We start from the raw sequence: 13,171 nt of genomic DNA, 5'->3' as shown, positions 1-13,171 counted from the left end.
AGCTAAATGAGTGTCACAGGCATGCTAGGTCATGTTAACCAAGAATTTGGATGGACAAAAAGATAATGGAGTAATTTCTTGATGAATTGAAGTTCATATTTTCTTCTTCACCAGCTAATGGTTCTCATTAATAACTTAGGAATGAGCCCCTTGGCTTATTTATTTTCTTCTATGTACACTCTTCGGGACAAGCAGAAATGTCTCAAATGAAGCACACACAAATACATAGAGTACACATACAGCACACAGAAACCATCACACACAGAGACAGTATTTAGAAGTTATAAATATGCAGAGAAGGAAATGTGAGGTTGGGACAGAAGCCACCATTTTCTTATTATCCAGCCTTCATATGACTGATGCCTGGTGTTAGCATGCTTCCTCTGTTAAACTAACATACCATATCAGGTCCGTTGGCTCCTACCAAAACCCAGAGTTTAGTCAACATTTCTAGTTTTGCCTAATTCTTTGCTTTGTCTCAGAATTCTACCAATGCACCACTTCACACAGTTGCTGCATTTCCTTCACCCTCTTGGTGGTAAGTCTCTCAGATTTTTTATCTGTCTGTTTTCAGCAATTCTGGCAGCTTTGAGGATCACTGGTTGTTCTGTGCTGTGCTTCTATATTTTTTTTTCTGGTGTTTTTCCTTGTGATTAGACCGGGACTGTGGGTTCTTGGGAGGAAGACCTCAGAAGCAAAGTGCACTTTCTTCTTCACCCTGCACAAAGCACACATTCATTCCCACGAACCACCACAGTTGGGTTGATGGTTCCAGGATGTGGAACACAGCGTGGCTGTACTCTGCTCTCTGGAGGGAAGTCACAGTGTCTGACCCACTGGTCAGGAGTAGCTGCGATCATTCTGTGAGGGAGAGTGAGCTGTCTTTTCTATTTACTCATTAATTCACTCATTAATTTAATAATCTATTTTGTCAGTATGGGCAAATAAATAGATATTTTCTGCAGTGAGTAACCTCCTCTATTCTCATGTGTTGACTGCTATTAGAGTCCCTTCAGTGGGCTCCTTTGCTACTGGGATGTCTCCCATCAGTATGTATGTGAATACACCCATGTATACATCTATGTGGTGTGTATGTATGTACAAACACATGCATACACTTTAAGTTTGTCTTGGCACTGCCTTACTTTCTGATATTGAAAGAACACACTTCAGAACCTTCTTATCTAGTACATTTCTCACACTAGCCCTTGAGTCAGCTGGTTTTGTTATTGTTTATTTTGATTCCTGGTGTCTACAGTCACAGAATGTTGTCAGAAAGTATGATCATAATGTTCAATGCACTGGTCACCATGGGAGGTCTATTTCTAGGCCCTTCTCCACTAACAGAGCAAGCAATGTGGCCATCGTGGCCCTGACTTCCAAGCATCACTGTCTGTATCAATTTTAACCTGAGCACATGCTCACATAGATGCCTCTGGTACCAAGTAGATTCGTTCCAGAGGCTCTCCTCATTTATGTGTAAAATCCAGCTTCTGCAATGAGACACCTGATTCTCACCATCACTGTCTATCTTTCTAATTGTCCATTTCCAGTTGTGCCCACAGGGCAATTGCCAGCCTACCCTCCCCTGGGAAACAGCTAACAACAGTGGAGCATGATGCCTGCATGTGTTTCCTCTTGCTTCTTGTCTTAGGAAATGATGTTGCATGGGCCACCTCCATCCTCCCACCCCAGTGAGATATCAGTTCTCCCTGCACAGTCTGAGTTCATTCCTGGGATCTCCCAACATTCTGAATCGTTGTTTTTTAAAGTTACATTTAAATCCATGCTATGGCAGTCAAGAGGGTTCGGCAGGAAATCATAATGCTGTTCTACAAGGACTTCGAAGAGTAAGCTGGCTTCTATTCTCCACCATGTGAGGCTTCAGTGGATGCCGGTGCCCCCATCTTGAGCTTCTAGGACCTCAAAGCACAGAGAGATGAAAGGTTCTGCTAGAGGGGCACAGGGCAGACAAAGACATGCAAAACTGTGTTTAGCTTTGTAAGAAATGCTAAACTCTCTCCCAAAGTCACTCCAAACAGTGACTCCAGGTACCTCTTATCCTTGTGGCCCTTGAAAAGGTCAGGAATGAGACCTCAGCTGTTCCACTTTGTATGCTGATGTCTAATGTCTGTTTTTACTCCCAATTCCCTAATGACAGATGGTGTGGGACATTTTACTTTTCCTTCCTTCCTTCCTTCCTTCCTTCCTTCCTTCCTTCCTTCCTTCCTTCCTTCCTTCCTTCTGTTATCTGCACATCTTCTTTTTGTGTTATGAGATATTTTTCCTAGTTTTTAGTTTTCTTTCATCTTTTAAAAGCTGTTTGTAGCTGTATATGCCATAGAGCACACACAGAGGTCAGAGGATGACTTACAGAACTTGATTCTCTCTTTCGTCCAGCTGGTTCTGAGTGTGGAGCTCACAGGTTGCCAGGCTCGATGGCAAGCGCCCTTATGTGCTGAGCTGTCTTGTTGACCTCCATGGTTTTCTTTAAGAGCATTTTAAAGTCTTGAAGATGGCTCATTGCAGAAAGCACGAGGACCCGTATTCAATCCCCAATCCCCACACAAAAACTCCAGGTGCAGGAGCATGCATCTGTTATCTCAATAATGAGGAGGTGGACAGATCTGGCAGCCAGCATAGACATTGGTGAGCTTCAGGTTTACCGAAAGACCCTATCTCAAAAGATGGTGAGAAGGGAGATGGCTCAGTGTGTGAATCACTTTCCATGCAAGCCTGAAAACCTGAGTTCAGAGCTTTAGAACCAAAGCAGAAGCTGAGTATAGTAGGAGATGTGTCCATAATCCATCCTCGTGATCCCACAGAGAGGCGAAAGGTGGAGACAAGAGAATTCCTAGAAGTTCTAGGCTGGCTAGGCTGGCTCACACATTAGCATTGAGATCCTGTCTCAAACAAGGTGGAGGTAAGGATTGTTCTTTGACCTTCATACATGTGTGAAGACATACGTGTTCATGAGACAAGAAGGCTTACAAGGCAGAGATGGATAAATAACCTCCTCCATAGGAAGGGTAGAACTCTAATTAATGTTTTTACTTAGATGTTAAAATGGTCTGGGCGTATTAGGTTATGGCTACTTTAAATTCTCTGGCCTCCATTAGAGCCACAAGTATGTGGTTCTGGCTCTCCATGGTGAGAATCTGGTAGGTAGGATTGCTGAAGGTAAAAGGCATACAGGTATCAGGGATCCCTGAGACTACAAACCCCCATGAGTTTCTGACATGTTCTCATAGATATGAACACACACACACACACACACACACACACACACACCACCACCACCACCACCACCACCACCACCACCACCAAACCACAACTCTGAAGGAACTTGGAAACAGAGTATTTTGGTATATTTGACAGGAATCCATTATTGGGTTGCTGTGGCCATTTTCTCCAAGCATAAAGCTAGCCTTTCCATTCCCTTAACACATATCTTTTGCAATATAGAAGTCTTATTCTTTGAAAGTCCAATTTATCACTTCTTTTTTTTTTTTTCATGGATCAGGCCCTCAGTGTTATATCCAAGTGAGCAAATTCCACAACACCTAGACTTCCCCTAAGCTTTGTCTTGTGTACTACAATATGTTTTGTGTTCTACAATAGTTTGATGGCTGCTGCCCACTGTTCTCTGTGTTTTCTTCTGATCGTCTAATTATGTATATATACCCTTGAAATTACCCCACATTTTTTAATATATTTTATTACGTATTTTCCTCAGTTACATTTCCAATGCTATCCCAAAAGTCCCCCATACCCTCCCCCCTCTCCCCCATTTCCCTACCCACCCATTCCCATTTTTTTTTTTTTTGGCCCTGGTGTTTCCCTGTACTGGGGCATATAAAGTTTGTGTGTCCAATGGGCCTCTCTTTCCAGTGATGGCTGACTAGGCCATCTTTTGATACATATGCAGCTAGAGTCAAGAGCTCCGGGGTACTGGTTAGTTCATAATGTTGTACCACCTATAGGGTTGCAGGGCCCTTTAGCTCCTTGGGTACTTTCTCCAGCTCCTCCATTGGGAGCCCTGTGATCCATCCACTAGCTGACTGTGAGCATCCACTTCTGTGTTTGCTAGGCCCTGGCATAGTCTCACAAGAGACAGCTATATCAGGGTCCTTTCAGCAAAATCTTGCTAGTGTATGCAATGGTGTCAGCGTTTGGAAGCTGATTATGGGATGGATCCCTGATTATCCCACATTTTTTATTGTTTTTTTTTTTTTTTTCTATTCTGTGATCCAGTGTGGAAGGCATCCACTGACCTGCCTTCAAGCTTGTTGTGCCTTTCCTCAGCCACTTTGGTCTTTCAATACCTCATGAAGGCATCTGTGCCAAGCTCAACGGATCAACCTTTCACAAGAAAATCAGAACCAAGTGTTATCATCCTGCAGTGCTCTTAGTCTCCACCAAGTGTCCTCCAGAACGCCTATATACATAAGATCATCACCTGTGACGCTTACAGCAATAATCCCCTACTATGCTAGGGCCCGGCCCTTGTGGTGAGAAGGCAGAAGGAACACATGCTACCATTTTATGACTAAATCTTAACTTTCTATGGGCCTAAAACCTTAGTAAGTGTGTAACTTTAATTTCTCAACTCCTATTTTTAATGATGGTTCTTAAATGCTTTAACCTCCCTTGTAGCCCACCACCCACCTTAGGTAGTAGAAAAGAAAGGATATGGGGGAAATGGACCTGTTTAAAAAGGTTCTTTAGAGCAACTCCTGTCTGTGTTGTCTGGAAATCGGCAGCTCAGTTAGCAGGTTAGCAGGCAGCAGGGACTCGATCCACTTGTAAACACTATAGGGATACACAAGCAGTCTAGTTATGTGGAGTCGAGATAACAGCAGTGCTGACATGGCCTAGCAGAGACAGCCAGGCCTCAACCTTGGCTCAAGTCAGCAGGAGAGACCTGGAGGGACACCAGGAGAGCACTGTGCCTCTCTAAGGGAAGCGAAGAGCAGCAAAGGCTTGAGACCCACAAGCATTGCACAGCCAGCTGTACCAGCAAGCCAAGCTGTCCTGTCACTCCATCGAGTCCTATTTGTACCCTCCAAACAGCATTTGTCTGCCATGTGATTCCACTGAGAGGCAAGAGGTAGAGACAAGAGAATTCCTAGAAGTTCTAGGCTGGTTAGACTGGCACACACATTATCGTTGAGATCCTGTCGAAAACAAGGTGGAGGTTAAGGACCGATACCCTAGATTGTTCTTTGACCTTCATATATGTGCGAAGACATATGTGTTCATGAGCCTCAGCATGTACATCCAATCAACCTAAGTCCTTGGAGCCCAGACAAAGCTTAACTACCAATGTAAGGCAGACCAATACATGCATGTTGTTAGCAAAGAATCCTTCATGTGTCCTTTCACATGCTTGCTTTAGCAGAACAGCCTCTCTCTTGTGTCTGCTTCAGTTTTTTTCACGTCTGCCTTAGCCTTTCACCTGTGTCCACTTCAGGAAAACACTCTTTCAGGTGTTTGCCCCAGGAAAAATACCATCCAACACAACGGACTCTCTAAAGAACCCCTAAGTTTCTACTTCATACATGTCTTCTGATTGCTTCTCTTCTACCTTCCCAAGCCTTATTTGTGTGTGAGACAAGAAGGCTTACAAAATGAAGCTGGGTAAATATCCTTCTCCCTAGGGTAGGGTATAGCTGTAATTATTATTGTTTTTAGTTATTAAAAATATTCTGGGTGTATTAGGCTATGGCTACTTTAAATTCTCTGCATCCACTAGAGTCACACTTATGTGGTTCTGGCTCTCCATGGTGAGGATATGGCAGGGTTGCTGAATGGAAAAGGCATACAGGTTTCAGGTGAGGAGACCCTGCCATGAGCTTTTTAACCTCCCTTGTTCTAGATTTGGGTCATGGTGGTTAGTCCTTGATAACTTCAAGGAAGGTTCTCAGCTTTAGGGCTGTTCATATTTTTTTTCTATTATAGGTTTGAGATGTTGACTCTGAAGCTGTTTAGAAGTGAGAGCTACAATCAGAACTGTCAAATACACAAGGAAAAAAAGTAGCTTGGGGAAGAAGACATTCTCTCTACTACCAAATCTATTTTTAATTTTTCTTTTCCTCCTCCTCTTCCTCCTCCTCCTTCTTCTTCTTCGTTTTGAAAAGGCTTTCTCTGTATGGACCTGGCTGTCCTTGAACTTGCTGTATAGATCAGGCTGGCCTTGAACTCAGAGATCTGCCTGCCTCTTTCTCCCTCCTGAGTGCTGGGATTAAAAGCTTGCACCACCACTTCCCAATTCTGAATCCATTTTGATGATTTTGGAAACTCTTGTTTAAAAACACCTCAGTAGGCAAGTCCTTTATATAGGTACTATCTTTTGTCCCCACGATCAGAAAGATACAACTGTCTTTGTTGTTAGACTCTCCTAGTTTAACCCTGCCTCACCCACTAACCTTCTGTATGGCTTTGGGCCAGTCACCTTAGCTTCCTCTTAATAAAACAGCCATGATTATTATTATGTCAGTTGGAGGAATGTACCTACTTATATGTCTGTGTGATTGGCTAGCATTGGGCATGACATCAATATTCAATGGCTCTTCCTGCCCTACCTAGAACTTGCCTCTCTTATCGGTAGGTAATAATTCCTATGACTTTCTCTCTACAATGCACTGTTAGCTTTCCTGACATGTAGATACACAGCCACAGAGCAGGGGAGAGGGATGCTCTTCTGTCCAGCTTTAAATCTCACTCTAAACTTCTAGCATCTAAATTTATATCCAATCTCAGAGTTTCTGAGTCTGGTAAATAATTGCTCACAGCTAGTACCTACAGAGTGTGGTATGAGCTGTCCTTTTCTGCTTTGGCATTCGCTTGTCTGATAATCTCCTGCCACTACCCACCCATTCACCCTTCTCTTAGGCAAAATCATGTTCTTTGGCCATTGAGTTTCAAAATAATTGCAGCATTTAGTTTTGAAACTGCCTAGAGGCGTGTGGGCAGCAGGCTTGTTTAAAGAAGACTAATAAATGAGGGAAAATAAATGAGCAGGGTGACGAAGTAAATGAGGCTAATCCTATTTGAAGAAAACCTCAGAGTGACTGCTTCTTGTTTATAGGAAGAATAATTATTTTAGGTCAGATCAGCAATGTAAGCAAAGTAAACATGCCAGGCCTGCCCTATCCACACCACTGTGAGGTCTCTGCTTCACAAGAGGAGTCTCTGACCGGCGTCTGAGAAATCACATGCCTCAAGCAAAAGGCTGAGGTAGGTCAGCCTCCCTTAGCCCGCTCTCAGGTGAACAAGGCCATATTGAAACTTCCAAGTAATTGAATTTCCTGTTACTAACATTGAGAGATATATTATGCAATGAGCCTATCCCCCTGTGAGGGACCTCAGTCTCCCTGTAAGCTCTCTGACCTTTGGTTGCTGACTTTGTCCTGAGGTGAGCCTAGCGGACTCTGCTTCTGCCTGTTCTCCCTTCAGGGTACTAAGTGATGACTGCACTTATGTTGAATTCACTCTTGAGAACATCCACCTTGAAGGAGAAACAAGAGCAAGTTCTCTGCTTCTTCCCTTGGTGGGACAATTCTGAGCTGTGTTTTCTATGGTGTCTCAGGGATTCCTGGTCGCAGTGGGTTGAACCCTAGGGATAAACTGTTACCAACATTCTCGTCCCCACTCCACTTCCCCAGTGGCTCACAGTGCTTCCTCAGCTGCCTCAGCTGCTTGTATAAACAAGTCACTTGCATAAAAATTCTTGACTTGGAGTCTGCATTGTGAAGGACTCTAACAAGACAGTGAGATTCAGAGACTTCAAAGATTCCTGCAAGGTCACACAGCACCTCAAGGGCAGAGGTCATTATAAACATTCTCTGATGAGATCCTAATGTATCTCGTTGTGTCATAAAGTTGTGCAATGTGGGGTGGGGACTAAATTTTTTTATTTATTTTTTAATTTTTTAATTGAAAAACATGTTGATATTGAGAAAAAATATTCTTCAATTTTTTTAAGCTTAGATTTGTATAGTATATTCTGAAATGATACAGGCAAAGTACAGATTTTAAGGTGAACAGATATAAGTTGGACTGCCTATTAAAGTGAGATTTGGGGGGCTGGAGAGATGCCTTGGGAGGTTAAGAGAACTTCTCTTATTCCCAAAGGACCAGGCTGTGGTTCTTAGCACTCACATCCAGGCTTTCATAACCACCGTTACTCCAGCACCAGGGGATCCAGCCCCATCTTCTGGTCCTGTCGAGTATCTGCACTCACACGTACATCCCACGTCTTGTACATTTAAGTAAAAATAAAATTTAAAAAATTGTAAAAACTGAGCGTTGGATATGACAGGAGATAAGTGAAATGAGCATTTAAGAAAATGCCAAGTGATATGAATTCAACAACAGGCACCCCATAAAGATGAATGCTGCAAACAAGAATAAGGAAGAATGGTATGCCAGCTTCAGGGCAAGGGCAAGTTAGTCTTCAAGCAGACACAGCAGAGCCTTTTGGATTTTTACTTCTAATATTTATTCATGAAGTTTTTCAGTGGATAAATCTGGCATTTACTTAAGGGTAAATGAAGAGTGGCTTTGAGATTCCTTAGGAGCAGCTCACCAAGTCCTCCTGTCTCAGACCAAGACACCATTTGTGCAGTGGACAAATGAAAAGATAGGACGATTGCAATAAGCATCTGTTTGCCTGAAGTTTTGGAGACGTCAGAAGTTCTGACACATAAATCTATAACAGAGAAATAGTGAGAAACATGTATGAAATTTCCTATAGGTGAGAAAAATTTCTAAAGTGGGTCATTATTATAAAGTCATTAAGAAAGGATTCATTGTGTGTGTGTGTGTGTGTGTGTGTGTGTGTGTGTGTGTTTGTGTGTGTGTTTCTGGGTGCAGTGCTGTTGGAGTCCAGAAGAGGGCACCAAATCTCATGGATTTTCAGTTGCATGCACTTGTATGCCACCCAAAGTGGGTGCTTGGAACTGAACTCAGGTCCTCTGCAAGAGCAGCAGTGCTTCTGACTGCTGAGACATCTCTCCAGTCCTGGCATGCAGTCATTTGATGCTAAGAAAAAGGAACTGGTCACCACTGCAGGCCAACATGAGTATACAGTAACAGCTGACTGCAGTTTGCTGTGTTGTGAACTTTTGCTGGTCTCAGCATATGTATGTCAGGGCACACTTCTCATAGCACATCTGACTGGTGGATTCTCTTGGTGGACTCCAGTAGTAAATGAAGAATAGTTAATGGGATGCTTCCTTAGGTTTGGTTCTCATTGAACAGTGTTGCTGGGTGTGTTGTTCAGAGCATGAGTGTTAGTTCTTTAATTTTAGAGGAGCAAAGTTAGTGAGATTTTTGTGTCTGAGCTAAGTTCGAATCCTGACTTCTTAGTTATAAGTGAATTATTAAACGAAGTTTTATACAATTTTCTCCACTAAATGGAAAGAAAAATATTGTTTCATAGTACTGTCTTCATGAGTAGTGAAATAAAGTATGTAGAAGAGGGTTATGAGTTATAATGTAACAAATTCTAAATAGGATTTTTAAAAAAAGACACTTGAAGCTTTAATCCTGAGAAAATCCATCATAATAGAGATATAGCATAATTTTTCATTTATAAAAACTCACTGTCTTGCTAAATAATAATTAAAACATCCGATAGCTATTTTCAGAGTAGGGGCAACATTGCTGGAACTGGTTCTTACTGGAAACTTTCCCTGGACCCTGGGCTGGGAGGCTTGGCTGGTGAGCGGAATGTGACCTAGCATCGGAGTTGCAAATGCACTTTGATTGGAGCACAGCCAAGGCTCTGCTGACAGAGAATCCCTGCTTGCTTCTGCGCTCTAAGAGAGGAGAAGTTGTCCATAGACCTTATGGACCAGCTAGCTTGGATCATGGAGTGGAAAAACAGAGTCCCTGCATCATACAAGGTGGGAAGAAGGAAGACCTGGGGCTGAGGTTGCCCTTTGACTGTCACATGCAGGCGGTGGCATACACATCTCATCCTCACATATATAACTGTACACACACACACACATCCACACTTCTAAAACCAAAAGGAAAGTGTGCTTACTCTCTGACCTATGCTAACATGGCTGTACAGTGTGAAACATTACACAATTATATGCGTAGAGGACATGGTTAAGCAAAAGATAATACTATAATCAGAATGGAAGCCCTGTACTGGCTGGTTTTATGGTTTATGTTAACTTGACACAAACTAGAGTCATCAGAGAGGGAGGACCCTCAGTTGAGGAAATGCCTCCATGAGAACCAGCTGTAAGGCATTTTCTCAATGATCAATGGAGGAGGACCCAGCCCATGGTGTGTGGTGCCATCCCTGGGCTGGTGGTTCCGAGTTCTATAAGAAAGCAAGCCAGTAAGCAGCATCCATCCACGGTCTCGCCATCAGCTCCTGCCTCCAGGTTCCGGCCCAGCTTGAGTTCCTGTCCTGACTTCCTCCAAATAATGAACTGTGATCTGTGACGTGTAAGCTGAGTAAACCCTTTCCTCCCCATACTTGCTTTTTGTTTATGGTGTTTCATCTGCAGCAATAGAAACCCCGAGTAAGATAAATCCTAACTTCACAGTGTACACAGTTTCCTTCATCACCTCACACGTTGGTTATCAAGGTTTCTACATTCATGAAGAGCAGCACATACAGAATATGACTTTGGGGTATAACTGACAAGTCACAGGCCCATGGAATGGCTCAGTCAGCATTTGAAGGCATTTATTGCCAATCCTGATGACATGAGTCTGAGTCCTGAAACCCCCTTAGTGGAAAGAGAACAGGCTCTTGTAGGCTATCCCTGGACTGCCCTGTGTGTGCCGTTGTGTGCACGCACACAACCATATCAGAGAGCTGTGGAACTTGACTGTGAAGCTTCTGCAGGGCACAAGCATTAGGCTGATTCAATAGTGTGTTACCCAAAGCAGCGATGGCTTTGGGAGGGGTGAGCTTTGTGTGCTAGTTTGGCTCAGTCGCTATGGAAACATGCAGCTCTATTTACTTGACCAGACATTGCTGCTGTTTTTTCTTATAAATACACATTCAACGGAAGCCTTCTTAGTTTTTTTTCTTTAAATGATTTATTAAGTTTATCTTATGTGCACTGGTGTGAGACTGTCAGATTCCTTGGGACTGGAGTTACAGTCAGTTGTATGCTGCTATGTGGCCGCTGGGGATTAGAACTGCTGGGCTCTTTGGAAGAACAGACCGTGCTCTTAACAACTGAGCCATCTCTCCACTCCCAACCTAAGCCTTCCTTAAGAAATTTCAGAATCATTCAGTATCCTTAGGCGGCTTTCCTCCGCAAATGGGCTGCTGATGTATGGCTCATTGTTCAGTGCTTAAAATGACACTAAGAATGAATTAATTGCCTATGAGTTTTGAACTTGCGAGAGGCACTGATCTGGGTATTCCTGCGGGATTTCTTTCTCCATTGGCCAGTTCTGCTTGAAAGAGCCAGGGAACTGCTAAGTTCAAAAAGTAAGACCTCAAACTTTGACCTTGTACCTAACTTCAGTGTTGGGTAAGCCTTTGATTAAATTTTAAGCATATGACTTTGTACTGATGAAAATAAATGATAGATAGAATTGCCTGGACTAAACCATCGACAAAGTAGTACACATGGCTCCAGCTGCATATGTAGCAGAGGACGGCCTTGTCAGGCACCAATGGGAGGAGAGGCCCTTGGTCCTGTGAAAGCTCAACAGATGCCCCAGTGTCGGGGAATCAAAGGTGGGGAGGTGAGAGTGGGTGGGTGGAGGAACATCTTCACAGAAGCAGTGCGAGGGAGGGTGTGATAGGGTGTTTCCAGGAGGAAGGGAAACTGGGAAAGGGGGTAACATTTGGAATGTAAATAAAGAAAATATTCAATAAAACAAACAAACAAAAATTGTCCATCCATCCACATTGCTTATCAATAGGTGAAGCTCCAGGGACTGGAGGGGAGGGGAGAGGACAGCATGGAAGAATGCCCAGAAACTGCTGCTGCTTTTAATTAGGCCTCTAATAATAGGAACAATTGTCAGGTTTAGATAGATCCTTGATAACACTGACTACAATCATAGAATTTTAGAGTTCATGCCATCCACAGTGATTTGTTTCCATTTCTTCAACAATATTCCTTTATGTGTGTGTACATGCCAATGCTTATGGAGGGCAGAGGACCATGTGGGGCAGTCCATTTCCTCCTATCTCCATGGAGACCTTGGGGAGTAAGCTCGGGTCCTCGGCTTGGCAACAATGTCCTCTCCCACCATCTTACCAGCCCCTCCGTCTTCCCCAGCATTGACACTGTTTTACTGGTGAAAAACCCAAGGAGGAGGAAGGAGTCTTGCTGTCATCATGTCTGTCGTCTCTGGAGAAACCCAGGTTGGAGCTGACCCCTCTGTTCAGTGTTGCTTCCTTTCCTTTCTGGGACATTCCGACACTAATGGAGAGGGAGTGTGTCTCTGAAGGAATTCAGTTAATGGGGTATGAACTGAGGGAGCCAAGTTGTTCTCAGTGAGGGTGGCCACGCTTAGGATGCCCGAGTGGGGGCTGAGGAATGACTGTTAGAAACAGATATGACCAGAAACTAGAGCTACAACGGAAACAAAGGTCAGCGTCAAACACGCCTCTCCCAACTAAAAGATTCGTGAGGTATTTCAATGTGAAAATCTTTAACAGAGTAAAGTGGAAAGCGGCCTCTGGGAAATACATCTGACATCCTAGAATTGTCCAGTTCCCCTAGGGAATGTCGTAAGTACGGAGTTTGACAGACAGTGAGTGGAAGTCACAGGCTGATGGTGTGGACTGGGAAAAGACACTTAATTTTTAAAGACTACTTTTTTTTTTTAATCTTTATAGCAGCAGTGTTTTTCAACCTGTGGGTTGAGACTCCTTTGGGAGTTGCATATCAGGTATCCTGTATATCAAATATTTACATTGTGATTCCTCTCGTTAGCAAAATGGCAGTTATGCAGTAACAACAGAATAATTTTATGGTTGGGGTGTCGCCAAGCATGAGGAGCTACATTAAAGGATCACAGCATTGGGTAGGTGGACAGCCACTGCTTTACCGCGTGGGGATAAAATCCAATGCCTTGTATGCTCTAGGTAGGATCCCCATTGCTGAGCTGAACTCTCCCAGCCTTAGAAATGGATTCTCCCTCTCCCTCTCCCTCTCCCTCTCCCTCTCCC

This window comes from Mus caroli, chromosome 1, assembly GCF_900094665.2.
Source record: "Mus caroli chromosome 1, CAROLI_EIJ_v1.1, whole genome shotgun sequence".
Classification (NCBI taxonomy): Eukaryota; Metazoa; Chordata; class Mammalia; order Rodentia; family Muridae; genus Mus; species Mus caroli.
Note: the sequence above shows the minus strand (reverse complement) of the source record.